Source organism: Chiloscyllium punctatum, chromosome 31 (assembly GCF_047496795.1).
Source record: "Chiloscyllium punctatum isolate Juve2018m chromosome 31, sChiPun1.3, whole genome shotgun sequence".
NCBI classification, from domain to species: Eukaryota; Metazoa; Chordata; class Chondrichthyes; order Orectolobiformes; family Hemiscylliidae; genus Chiloscyllium; species Chiloscyllium punctatum.
In genome coordinates, this window is record NC_092769.1 from 19,244,914 (window position 1) to 19,258,725 (window position 13,812).

The window sequence follows — 13,812 nt, forward strand, 5'->3', positions numbered from 1 at the left end:
GGTAGGCAGGAACTAAGGGTTGCCCACTGAAGTCCTTGAACCTCTGCCCTCGGGCCAGGAGGAAGAATTCAGTTCCTCCAGACACTGACACATGAACAGAAGAGGCCAATCAGCCCTTTCCAAACTGTTAGATTGAAATTGGAGGATGTCATTGTTGCTGCAACACGACAAACCAATGAGCCATAGACTGCAAAGACAGACTGCTCCATGTTGTTCCTCCTGGCCCCATTGCTAATGGTACACTCGTGCTATGTTAACGTGGTTTGCTGACCATGAGGAGGGAAAGTGAATGGTTTGTGCCAAGTCCCAAGAGGCATCTTCAATCTCCGAGATGTTATGAACTAGGTTAGACTACTCCAAACACTTTTAAGCAGGCAGCCCAGAGCATACCTTTGCAGTTTGTTTCAGTAAGTGTACAATGAGAATTACCGGAGGTAATTTAGCTAGGTTGACTACTAGATTTTGAAACAGACAAAAACTTTATTCATAAAATTACTCAATGAAACACAAAGAACAGAATAAAAAATCACGACAGAATTCAACTGATTCAGCTAGACTTAATTATGCTATTCCGAATACACACAAATGGCCCAATAAGCAAACTCCCAATAATAAAAAACAGTATAAATGGAACACAAACTTCCAGGTTGAAGTTGAAGGTCAGAAAAGAGAGAGAGTTTCCACACAGCTCCCAGTTGAACTTCCCAGTTCAGGACTCAACTGAAAAGTGCGCAGCTCAGTGAGTTCAGCTAAAATCGCTCCCCACTCTCCGTCCATTACACTGGTCACTTATAAAGCATGGCCACTTTAGCCTGAAGACTCATCTGTTTCCATATAAATAAAAGACCTCTGAAAGTACTTTTCATCTCTGTACCAAACCAGACTGATGGGAGCTTGGAGAAAGTGAGGAAGGGATTATGCCGGAAACGTCGATTCTCCTGCTCCTTGGATGCTGCCTGACCTGCAGCGCTTTTCCAGCAACACAATTTTCAGCTCTGATTGGAACTTGGCCCCGTTTTATTGCTCCTCTGAAAAAAAAACCAAGGACAGAGTCTACTTGAGCCAAGGAACAGCTTTTAGACAAAAAGGGACTTGCTTTGTGACACATCTTTCACCCCTTAAAAAAAACATCAATGATCAAAGGTGGCTGCATTTTTAACCCTTCAGACCCAGTTAGTAGTCTTAAAACTGACAGATATACTGTACTAATTGTAAACATTCAAACATGCACAAACCCATACAAAACCAGGCTGCTGTATACCCACCACCGAACACCTCCGTATCTCATTCTAGTCTCAGCAAGTCATCAGCTTTCACGTTTTCGCGATCTGCCACATGCACAATTGTCTGATTGAACAGCTGCAATAACAAGCTCCATCTAAACAGTCTGGCGTTTTTGTCTTTAATTTTTCCACAAATGTCAATCTGTTGTGATCAGTGTATGCGATTGTTTCAGATGCATTGCTGGTAATATAAGCACAGTTATGGTGTAATGCCAACACCACGTTTAAAGTCTTTTTCTCCACTGTTGAACATTTCTGTTGATGTCCGTTCGACTTGCCAGAAAAAACACCCGATCGGTCTTTCTATTCCCTCATCATCCTGCTGCAGGAACACTGAACATCACTGGCATCGATAGCCACCTTGAAGGACTTCGTATAATCTAGTGTAGCTAATATTGGGGCAGTGTCTAACACAGGTTTTAGGCTGGAAAATGCCTTTTGACAGTCCTCTGTCCACTGAGAGTTCTTGCCCTTGACAATTCGGTGAGTGGAGCAGCCACACCGCTTAAGGTTTGGCACAAACTTTCAGTAAAATCCAGCCAATCCCAGGAACCATAGTATTACATATTTATTTTTGTCGACGGTGTGGAACATTCACCAACTACTTTCGTTTTTGTATCTGATGGGGCCATTGGTCCATGTGCAATAACATGACACAGGAACGTGACTTGGCTTTCTCAAATTCACTTTTAGCTAGGTTTACCAGCAAGCCTGCCTTCTGAAGTCAATCAAACAAGTCCGATAAATGCTGTAAATGTTCCTTTCAAGAGTGACTAAAAACTACCAGGTGATCAATGTACACCACATAGTTGGGGAATCCGACAATGACCTCATTATCAGTCTCTGAAAGGTGGCTGGATCGTTTTACATATCACATGCCACAACTTTGAACTGAATCCATTTAGTGTTATGAAAGCCGAAATTGCCTTTGCTCTCTCTGACAGAGGTCCTTGCCAGTAGCCTCTGAGCAAGTCCAACTTAGAAATGCAAGTAGCTTCTCCCACTTTTTCGACAAAGTTCTCCAAACATGGAATTGGATATGCATCAGTCTTTGTAACGAAGTTAAGTTTGTGATAGTCCACACATGTCCACTGGGTAATATCTGTATTTGGCGCCATGACTATATATGAGCTCCAAGCACAGTAACTCATTTCGATTATGCCATCTTGGAGCGTGTGCTCTATTTCCTTCTGAACCTGTGCCAACTTTAGAGGATAATGCCTTTAAGGATGTTATTTAATCAGAACAGCATCTCCTGTGTCTACATCATGCACAATTATGGTCGTACTTCCCAGTTTATTTCCGTATATCTCTCCAAGATACCGTAATAACTCTTTAAGGTCACTATGCTTTTCTTGTGGAAGGTATCTCAATAATTTATCCCAATTTTTGGCAACTTTCTCATTGTTCAATTTGATATTAGGAATGTCTAATTCAGAATCCTTCCTTCTATGCTGTAATCATTAATACCTTCTCCTCTTGCTTTCCTTCCCTATCAAAATACCTGTTGAGCATATTCACATGACACACTCTGTGAGATTTCTTCCTGTCTGGAGTCTGTACAAAGTAGTTCACTTCATTCAATTTCTTCCCAATTTGATATGGTACTCAAAAGCTTGCTTCTAATGGCTCAACTGTTCCTGGAAGTAACACCAATACCTTATTCCTAATTGCAAAATTGCCAATTTGTGATTTCTGATCCACTTCCTGTTTCATTGTATGCTGCGATACTTTTAAATGCTGTCTACACAACTACCCAGCTCTATTTAATCATTCCCTAAAATTTGATACATCGTCCAAATGGGTGGTCTCTGAATTCTGACTTATTAATATCTCCTTAACCAATGTTAATGGTCCTTTTACTTCATGCCTGCAAATTAATTCAAACAGACTGAATTTGTTCGATTTATTCTGTGCGTCTCTGATCACAAATAGTTCAAACGGAATTTCCTTTTCGCGATCATCTGGATAATCCTGACCTTAAAACTTCAACATGGTCTTCAGTTTTTGATGCCATCTCTCTCATGCTCCCTGAGATTCCGAATAGTACGCAGTAGATTTGAATTGATTTATTCCCAAGTTATCCATCACCTCCTTAAATTGTTCAGATGTGAGGTTTGATCTGTCTGGATCTCTACTGGTAGTCCGTATCTAGTAAAAACATGAAGTATTTTTTTCTACAACTCTTTTAGCTGTGATGGTGCATAATGGGATTGCCTCTGGAAATCTAGTCGACGCATCCATTATTGTTAATAAATACTTATTCCTACTTTGTGTTTGAGGTAGGGGCCGACGCAATCTATCAAGACTCTTCTGAAAGGTTCCTCAAATACTGGAAGATGTATTGAAGTTGCAGGTCTTATTACTGCCTGTGTGACATGTTTGAGACGTCTGGCAAAATTCAACTACATCTTTGTGTAGTACAGGCCAGTGAAAATACCTTTGTACTCCAGCCTGTATTGTTCTCACCCCGAAATGATCTCCACGTGGTAGCTCATAAACCACTCGCAGCATCCTCCATTCTATACCCAAAACATTTTGATGAATTTCTGTCCACGTCTAATCTGCTTCAATGTGTGCTGATCTCCACATTAAGACATCATTTGTTAAATATTAACACACAGGAAAGCAATCATTCTATTTCTTGCTAAATGCCTTTTGATATAACTGATGTAACTCCTCATCTTTCTGCTGCAAATCAATGCGCTTAGCAGAGCTAAAAATACTTGCATGTTTTTCTACTTGCTCCTTCTCTGTTCCACGCAACTGATCAAAAACAACTTTTGGCTAACTCGATGTCAGCTTCCTTATCTGCGCCTATACCCTGCTTCAACCAGTGCATCTGTGATCTTGTGATCATTCAATCAGGGAAAATTTCTGGATAAACATTCTCCAGGTCTTCAGTTGCTTGCATTTCCACTGACTTTCAACTAGAGTAGGCAGCACGCCTACCGGTGAATCAGCTATATCATTTGCAAGGACAAATTTTATTCCTGGAGCTGAGAATGTGTCTAGTCCTCCTACCACACATTATCTACACTTCTCGGGACTCTTTAGCCTCACTTTACATAAAGGAGCACTTTTTGTCTCATTATGAATTCCTGTTACAAGCACATTTTCTGGCAATAGCCTCTCAAGAGTGCATATATCCTCACCCCTCAGCATTACAGACTGAAAAGATCCTACGTCAATTAGTATTGGAACCTCCTTACAAAATTACTTCTGGCCTATGTAAATAAACTTTACCCTTTCATGTAGACTTTTTATGCAGATCTGGCAGGTCCTCTGATTACCTTGTACACTCTGAGGCAGTTACCTATCTTCCCTTGTGCGTTTTGTTACTAGTGCAACAAAATGTCTAGGCTGGTGTGGTTATCTGGTTTTCCTACATCTGGTTTTCTCCCAGCCCAACAACACTGTGATTTTGTGTAGCCCACTTTATTACAATGAAAACACCAGAGTTTTTTTTAACTAATTTTTCCCCCTCAAGTTTTTCTTTTTTGCCGTGGTAAATTATCCTGATGATCTTCACTGAGATCTACCTTTCCCTTTGCACGTAAGGATATCTCTTTGCTCCAATTTTTATCTCTTGTAGACTGGAACTGTATCTGAAAGCTCAACCAAGTCTAATGAACCAGTTCATAATCATCAGCCACTTCAGCTGCTAACCTTACTGTTTACACTCTCTGTTCTTCCACACGAGTTTGCACTACTTCAGACAGTGAATTTTTGAATTCTTCTAAATACTTATCTCTCTAAGGTCATCATAGTATTGTTTGATTTTTAATGCTCGTATCCAACTATCGAAGTTAGTCTGTTTGATCCTTTCAAACTCAATGTAGGTGTGACCACGATCCTTCCTTCGATTCCTGAATTGTTGTCTATAGCTTTCTGGAACAAACTCAAAGGCAGATAAAATGGCTTTTTTTACCGCTACTGTACTCCCGTATACCAACGGCTGTATCCTCAGCCCCATACTGTACCACGTGTACACCCAAGGCTGTTCACTCAACCCCCTACTGCACTTCCCGTATACTCACAGCTGTGCCCTCAGTCCAATACTGTCCTCCCTGAAAACCCACAACTCTGTCCTCAACCCCCGACTGTGCTCCCAGTAAACCCACAGTGTGTCCTCAGCCACCTACTGTACTCCCTGTACACCGCAGCTATGCTCTCAGCCCCCTAATGTACTCCCTGTATACCCACAGCTGTGTCCTCAACGTCCTACTGTATTCCCTGTACACCCTCTGCCTCCACGGTGCTCCCATACACCCACAGCTGTGTCCTCAGCCCCATACTGTATTCCCTATACACCCTCAGCATTGCCCTCAGTCCCCTACTGTACTCCCCGTACACCCTTAGCTGTGTCCTCAGCCCCATAATGGACTCCCCATACACCCACAACTGTGTCCTCCGCTTCCATGGTACACCCCCATACACCCACAGCTGTGTCCTCAGCCCCCTGTGGTACACCCCGTACACCTACAGCTAATTCCTCAGCCCTCTGCAGTACTCCTGTACACCCAAGGCTGTGTAATCAGCCCTCTAGTGTACCCCCTGTACACACAACGCTGTGTCCTCAGCTGCTATTGTACTCACTGTACACCCCGGCTGTGACCTCAGCCCCCTACTGTACTCCCTGTATACCCACAGTTGTGTCCTCAGACCCCTACTGTACTCCCTGTACATCCACAACTGTGTTCTCAACACCCTAATGTACTCCTGTACACCCAAGGCTGTGTCATCTGTCCTCTACCGTACTCCTGTACGCACACAGCTATGTCCTCAGCCCGCTACTGCACTCCCTGTAACCCCGGCTATGTCCTCAGCCCCCTACTGTACTCCCTGTACAGCCAAAGCTGTGTCCTCAGCCCCTACCGGACTCCCTGTACACCCCAGCTGTGTCCTCAGCCACCTCCTGTACTCCTTGTACACAATCACAGCTGTGCACTCAGACCCAACTATACTCCCTCTAAACCTGCGGCTGTACCCTCATCTGCCTTCACTACTCCCTGTACGCTCACAGTTGTGCCCTCAGTCCCCTACTGCATCCCTGTACACACATGGCTGTGCCCTCAGCCCCCTGCTGCACTCCCTGCACACACAGGGCTGTGAGCTCAGCACCCTACTGTACTCCCCGAACACACAGGGCAGTGCCGTCAACCCCCTACTGCACTCCTTGTGCACCCTGGCTGTGTCCTCAGCCCCCTACTGTACTCCTAGTACATCCACTGCTGTGGCCTCAGCCCCTAACTGTACTCCCCATACACATAGGGCTGTGTCATCAACCCCCTACTGTACTCCTCGTACACCCCGGCTCTGCCCTCACCCCTACTGTACTCCCTGTGCACAAACGGCTGTGTCCTCAGTCCCCTACTGTACTCCCTGTACACACACGGCTGTGTCCTCAGTCCCCAACTGTACTCCCTGTACACACGTGGCTGTGTCCCTCAGCCCCCTACTGTACTCCCTGTGCACAAACGGCTGTGTCCTCAGCTCCCTACTGCACTCCCTGTGCACACACAACTATGCTCTCAGCCCCCTACTGTAACCCCTGCACACCCAAGACTCTGTCCTCAGCCCCCCACTGCACTTCGTGTACACCCCGGCTGTACCCTCATCCACATACTGTACCCCCTACACACAGGTTGTGCCTTCAGCCCCCTACTGTACGGCCTGTATATCCATAGCTGTGTCATCAGCCCCCTACTCTACTCCGTGTACAGCCACAGCTGTGTCCTCAGCCCCCTATTGTACTCCCTGTACACTCATGGCTGTGTCCTCTGTCCCCTACTGTACTCCCTGTACAGCCACGGCTGTGTCATCAGCCCCATACTGTACTCCCTGTAAGCTCACTGCTGTGTCCTCTGTACCCTACTGTACTCCCTGTACAGCCATGGCTGTGTCATCAGCCCCATACTGTACTCCCTGTAAGCTCACTGCTGTGTCCTCTGTACCCTACTGTACTCCCTGTACAGCCACGGCTGTGTCATCAGCTCCTTACTCTACTCCCTGCACAGCCATGGCTGTGCCCTCAGCCCCCTAATGTCCTCCCCATATACTCACAGCTATGCCCTTAGCCTCCCACTCTCCTCCCTGTACACCCTCGGCTGTGTCCTCAGCTCCCCACTGGACTCTCTGTTCTCCAATTGCTGTGTACTCAGCACCCTACTGCACTCCCCGTACACCCACGGCTGTGCGCTCAGCCCCCTACTGTTCTCCTTGTGCACCCACAGCTGTGTGCTCAGCCGCCTACTGTACTCCATATACACTCACGGTTGTGTTGCTAAATTCCAAACAACGCCAGTTACATGTTTGCTGCTGACATCACCAAAGCAGGAGGTATAACAACCAACTGCGAGTCAGAATACGGAAAGGACATAGTGGTGTGGTGGCATGGTGTAATGATAAAAACCTCTCTCTCAAATTTGGCATAAGTAAAGAACTGACCATTGACTTCACTAAGAAAGTCGGGGAGTATGCCCCAATCTACATCAACGGTTGAGGACGTACAGAGCATCAACTTCCTCGGAGTGACGATAACTGCCAACCCTGGATGTCTCACCTAGGTGTGACAGTCAAGAACACTCGGGTGGCTCAGAAAATTCAACATGCACTACTTCTACAGATGCAACATTGACAGCGTACTGACCGGGTGCATAACAGTCTGGTACGGCAACCGCTGTGCCCTGAACTGTAAGAAACTGCAGAAGGTTGTGTTCACAGCCGTGACCATCAGGGACTCCAATCTCCAAACGATTCAGTCTTCTGCGCTGTTTAATCGTTCCCTAAAATTTGACATTCTCCAAATGGGTGGTCTCTGAATTCTGCCTTATTAATTTCTCCTTAACCAATGTTAACAGTCCTTTTATTTCATGCTCAAAAAATAATTCAAATAGTCTGAATTTGGTCGATTCATTCTGTGCGTCTCTGATCACAAATAGTTCAAAAAGAATTTCCTTACCGCAATCATCTGGATTATCCTGACCATAAACCCTCAACATGGTCTTCACTGTTTGATGCCATCTCACTCATGTTCACTGTGATTCCGAATACTATGTAGCAGATTTGAATTGCTTTATTCCCAAGTTATCGATCACCTGCTTGAATAGTGCGGATGTGAGGTTTGATCTATCTGGAGCTCTTGGTAGTCCGTACCTACGTATAAAATAAGTACTTTTTTTCTACAACTCTTTTCGCTGTGATGCTACATAATGGGTCTGCCTCTGGAAATCTAGTGGACACATCCATTATTGTTAAGAAATACTTATTCCTACTTAGTCTTTGCGATAGGGGACCTACACAATCTATCATGACTCTTGTGAAAGGATCCTTAAATGCTGGAATAGGTATTAAAGTTGCAGGTTTTATTACTGCGTATGTTACATATTTGAGACATTTGGCAATATTCACTACATCTTTGTGAAGTCCAGGCCAGTGAAAATATCTTTGTATTTCAGCCTGTAATGTCCTCACCCCGAAATGATCTCCAAGTTGTAACTCACGTGCCACTCGCAGCACTCCCTTTCTATACCCAACAGACAAAACAATTTGATGAATTTCTGTGCACGTCTGATCTGCTTCAATGTGTGCTGATCTCCATATCTGCATTAAAACAACATTTGTTAAGTAATAACACACAGGAATGCATTCATTCTCTTTCTTGCTAAATATCTTTTGATATAACTTCTGTAACTCCACATCTTTCTGCTGTAATTCAATCAGCTTAGCAGAGCTAAAAATACGTTCATATTTTCCTCGAGCTGAAAGTTAGGGGTCTAGTACACCTACCGCACATGCTCCAATCTTCTCTGGACACTCTAGCCTCACTTTACATAACTGAGCACTTTTTTCCTCACTATGAATTCCTGTTACCAGCACATTTTCTGGAAATAGTCTCTCAAGAGTGCATAAAGCCTCACCCCTCAGCATGACAGACTGAAAATATCCTGTGTCAATTAATATTGAAACCTTCTTAACAATTAATCCTGGCCTATGTAAATAAACTTTACCCTTTCATGTAAGTTTTGTTTGCAGATTTGGCACGTCCACTGATCATCTTGTACACACTGAGGCAGTTGCCTACTTTCCCTTATGCTTTTTGTTACGAGTCCAACAAAACTTCCAGACTTGTTTGGTTATCCAACATCTGGTTTTCTCCCAGCCCATCAACACTGTGATTTTGTGTGGCCCTCTTTTTTACAATGAAAACACGACTGGTTTTTAACTTCTTTGTCCCCCTCAAGGTTTTCTTTATTACTGTGGTAAATTATCCTTATGATCTACACTGTGATCTACCTTTCCCTTTGCCCGTGAGGATATCTCTTTGCTCCAATTTCTGTCCCTCAGAGACCAGAACTAGTTCTGGATGCCAAACCAAGTTTATGGACCAGTTCATAATCATCAGCCATTTCAGTAACTAACCTTGCGGCTTACACTCTCTGCTCTTCCACCTGAGTTTGCACTACTTCAGGCAGTTTGAATTCCTCCAAGTGTTAACCTCTTTAAGGGCATCATAGCTTTCCTTGAATTTTAAAACTCTTATCCAACTATCGAAATTAGTCTGTTTGATCCTTACAAACTCAGTGTAGGTTTCACCAGGATCCCTTATTAAATTCCTGAAATGTTGCCTATGCAGACAAAATGATTTTTTAACCTCCTTATTCTCCCCAGATACCTCCTCTGATAGGGATGCGAATACCTCACCAGTCCTAACTACAAGTTTCGTTTGGATCAACAAAATCCACATAGCCTCTGGCCACTGCATTTGTTTAGCCAATTTTTCAAATGAGATGAAAAGGGCATCACATTCTTCTCATCAAATTGAGGCGATGCTTGAACATACTCACACAAATTCTCACTAGGCTTCTGGCTACCAGGGGCTTTCCCATCCTCACTCTCTTCCTTACTAAGCCCACCCTCAGCCGTTATCTCCAGCCTTTTACACTGACTCCTTTTTAATTGTCAGTTTTTGTTCTTCAAAAGTTCTCTCTTTCTCTCTCCGCTATTGCTCTCTCTTTTGCCATTCTTTCTTTTACTCTCTGTTCTGCTGCTTTCTTTTTTCCCCCTCTTCTGTATTTTATCGAAAGTCAAATGTTTCATTTTGGATATTAGTTTGATTGGGTTGAGAAAACTTAGAATAGTAATGGCTATTTCAATCGCCAAACGTTTTCTGGGTGTGCATGCGGTGACTTTGGAAATTTTACGAAAAATGAATAAGACCAAGTTGCAAGAATTAGCAGAGAAGCTGGAATTGGAACTGACTGCTTCTGTGAGGAAAGGAGAGATAATTACAGCGGTACCTCGTCAATTAAACTTGCTGGAGAAACCATCAGAATCAGAGATGGCAAGAATTCAGTTGCAAATCAAACATCTTGAGCTAACGGCGAGAGTTAAGGAAAGGGCAGCCAAATTCCTTCACACTCTCCTCACGATACCATCACTGCAGGGATTGGTCTAGGGAAACTCCATTACACTGTCTCTCTGCAGCAAGGAGATCATTGAGTATAAATGAAAGTAAATACTGTCTCAAGTATACTCCACAACTGCAGGACGGTGTCTTCACTTTTATTCTTTAATCATTTTGTAATGAACGATACTACTCAGTTGTTGTGCTGATTACTTGCTGAGTCATAGAGTAAAAGAGATGCACAGCATGGAAACAGATCCTTCGGTCGGACCTGTCCGTGCCAACCAGATATCTCAACCCAACGTAGTCCCACCTGCCAGTACCCGACTGCTCTGTAGGAATTCTGTTAGTGCCTCATGATCAAGGACATCCAGCTCCTTTTCACCAAGAGCACTTCCCATCATCTCGCCTTCTCATAAATACAAACTGAGAAGGATGGCATTTTTTGCCAATCATTTATTTGCCTTATGAAGCAAAGTTACACCAACAACATCACTGTTGCCACTCGAGTTGATTGGTGATGCTGAGGAGGCGATGGCCGAGCTGTATTATTTCCGAGTATTAATCCAGGGAATCAGGTAATGCCCTAGACACCGGATCCGAATCCCACAATGGCAAATGTTGGAAATTAAATTCAATAAAATATCAGGAAGTAAGAATCAAATGAAACAATGAAACCAAAGTCGATTGTCCTACTTTGCACCCTCATGCCCTTCAGAAAAGGAAATCTACCATCTTCAGCTGGTCGGGCTTACATGTTACTCCACAACAATGTGGTTAACTCTCAGTTGCAGTTTGAAATAGCCAAGCCAGTCACTCAGTTATATCAGTCACTTCAAAACCTCAAAGAAAAGAAACCGCATGGATCTCAGCACTGACTCCTTACAGCCCACAGACTGCAGTGGGTCAGGAAGGCAGCTCACCAACACCTTCTCAAGACCAAAGAGGAAAGGGAATTAAATACTGGCCCAGCATCCCATTACTGAATAAAAGACGATGATCACACTCAGGGAAGAGAGAACAACAGACATAAATAACTTTAAGCAGGGACTTTGACATATACCTTACATGGCCATGATTATCAATAATATGGGAACAGGAAAAACATAAGTAATGTGTAATTTCAGTTTTTATTTCCATCACAGCTGACCATCAACAATCCCTTTGTTTGTTTATTTCTCTCTATCTCTTTCTTTTTCCATCTATTCAACTCAATCCTTCTCCCCTTCATAACAGATGTCGGTGTCACCAACATCAATCACACTATTTCCCAACTGTGTTCAGTTCCGATGTATGAATTGAATTGCCAATTCTATTTTTCTTTCGACCCGAGGGCGCTGCCAAATCTGCTCAGTTTGTCTGGCACTTTCTCGTTCTTTATTGTTTCTGATCTGTTGCATCATTCTTTGCTTTATATAACCTTTAATTTTGTAATTATTTGTAATGTCTGTATTGCTGACAGGGGCAGCATTCGTTGACCTAAACAAATGTCATTTACTGCGAGGTCATTCTTTCAGTTAGTACAGAACCAAGCACGTTGCTGTGGGTCTCACATCAATCTTAAGTCAGACCAGAGAGTAACTCAAGATCTATTTAACAAAGGATATCACTGAAATAGATAAACGTAAATGCTGGAGATGTAATGGTTGTTATTAGTAAAACTTGCTTTTTTTCCAATTCCTGTCTTGTGAATTTACTTTCTGACATCGTCTGTGGTAGGATGTAGAACAGGATCTTTCTGTGTAATAAGCTGTGCATCTGAATTACATTTCTTCCGACATTACTGCTCTGAGAGAGTGTTCCTGACATTAAGTTATTTTAGAGACAAGAACAAATTTGTGATCGAATTATTTGCAACTGAAAGAGTGCTTAGAAGAGAGGTGGAACCATACCGTCTGAATTTTACCGAAGCATAGATAATAGATAATGAAGCATCAGCATTGAAGCCAAGATGGTGACTGGGCATATAATCGAGCTGGTAGTGGGTTGGTTTGGTGATGGACAGAATACCGAGACATAAATGAATTCAGGGAAGAAAGATACTTCGATATTGTGAACAGTCTTGTTCTCAGATGTTTGTGAGAGCGGGGGTGGGGTGATTCTGAAATTAGTGGGTACTTAATGGGATTTGCATTTGAAACTGAAGACAATAGTTTTCGTCTTTGACAAATATAGATAACAGAAATAGCAAAGAAGTTCGCCATGGTTGAAGAGATTAATAAATGGATAGAGATGAAGAAACTTACCAGGAACACCAACAATTGCGAGGATAGGATAGTAACCCGCCTGGATAATCATCAGGGCACCCCATATCCGAAGTGATAATGTTGACCGAGACGAGGAAAAAAGCGAAAGACCCCAGGATAAACTCCTGTCCATTGTTGCAGCATTCCAGTCTAATGTTCTCAGATTCTGATCCATTAATGGATCATTCCAGACTATTCTCAGATGTTTAAATCTCCTTCTTGTGTCTCTGCAGCTGTGTCCCTTTGAGCGTTGGAGTTGATGCATCTGCTGCGACAATGGCATAAACCATTGCAAGAGACCTCTTACAAATAGGAGACGGAAAACATCCAGTGACACAACCAGCACCCATGGAGACTGGCATCAATCACAGTCACTGAACAAACAACTTCATTTAACCCCTTTCAGTACGGTTCCTTCAGTTCCCAAAACTACTGGACTGGATTGAATATTGGCACCGCTGGCTATTGATCACATCTCCCATCACCCATTGCTCTCGTGAAGTTAGTAGTGAGGGAGAAAGATGCATGTTTTCTTATCGAGGCTAGATGATTCTGCTGCGTTGTCCGTTTGTAATACTGTAACTGGCTGAACCGCCCACCACCACCACCCTCAAAAACCATAATCTACATGCCGTTACCGGGCAGATCTCTCCTCGACTGGAACACGCATCAAACAATATATTTACAGTGGATATATTTGCACTCCAATATATAGGAAATGTGAATTTGCCTGGGCATTCCTTTAATTGATCTAATGAGGCAATTTTGTATTTTCAACTCTCAATGAGATTCAGCATTTTTTAAAATATAAACTCACAAACACCTTAACACACTTTTTAAGCACAAGTTTCTCAATTTCTCTTCATGGAAGCAT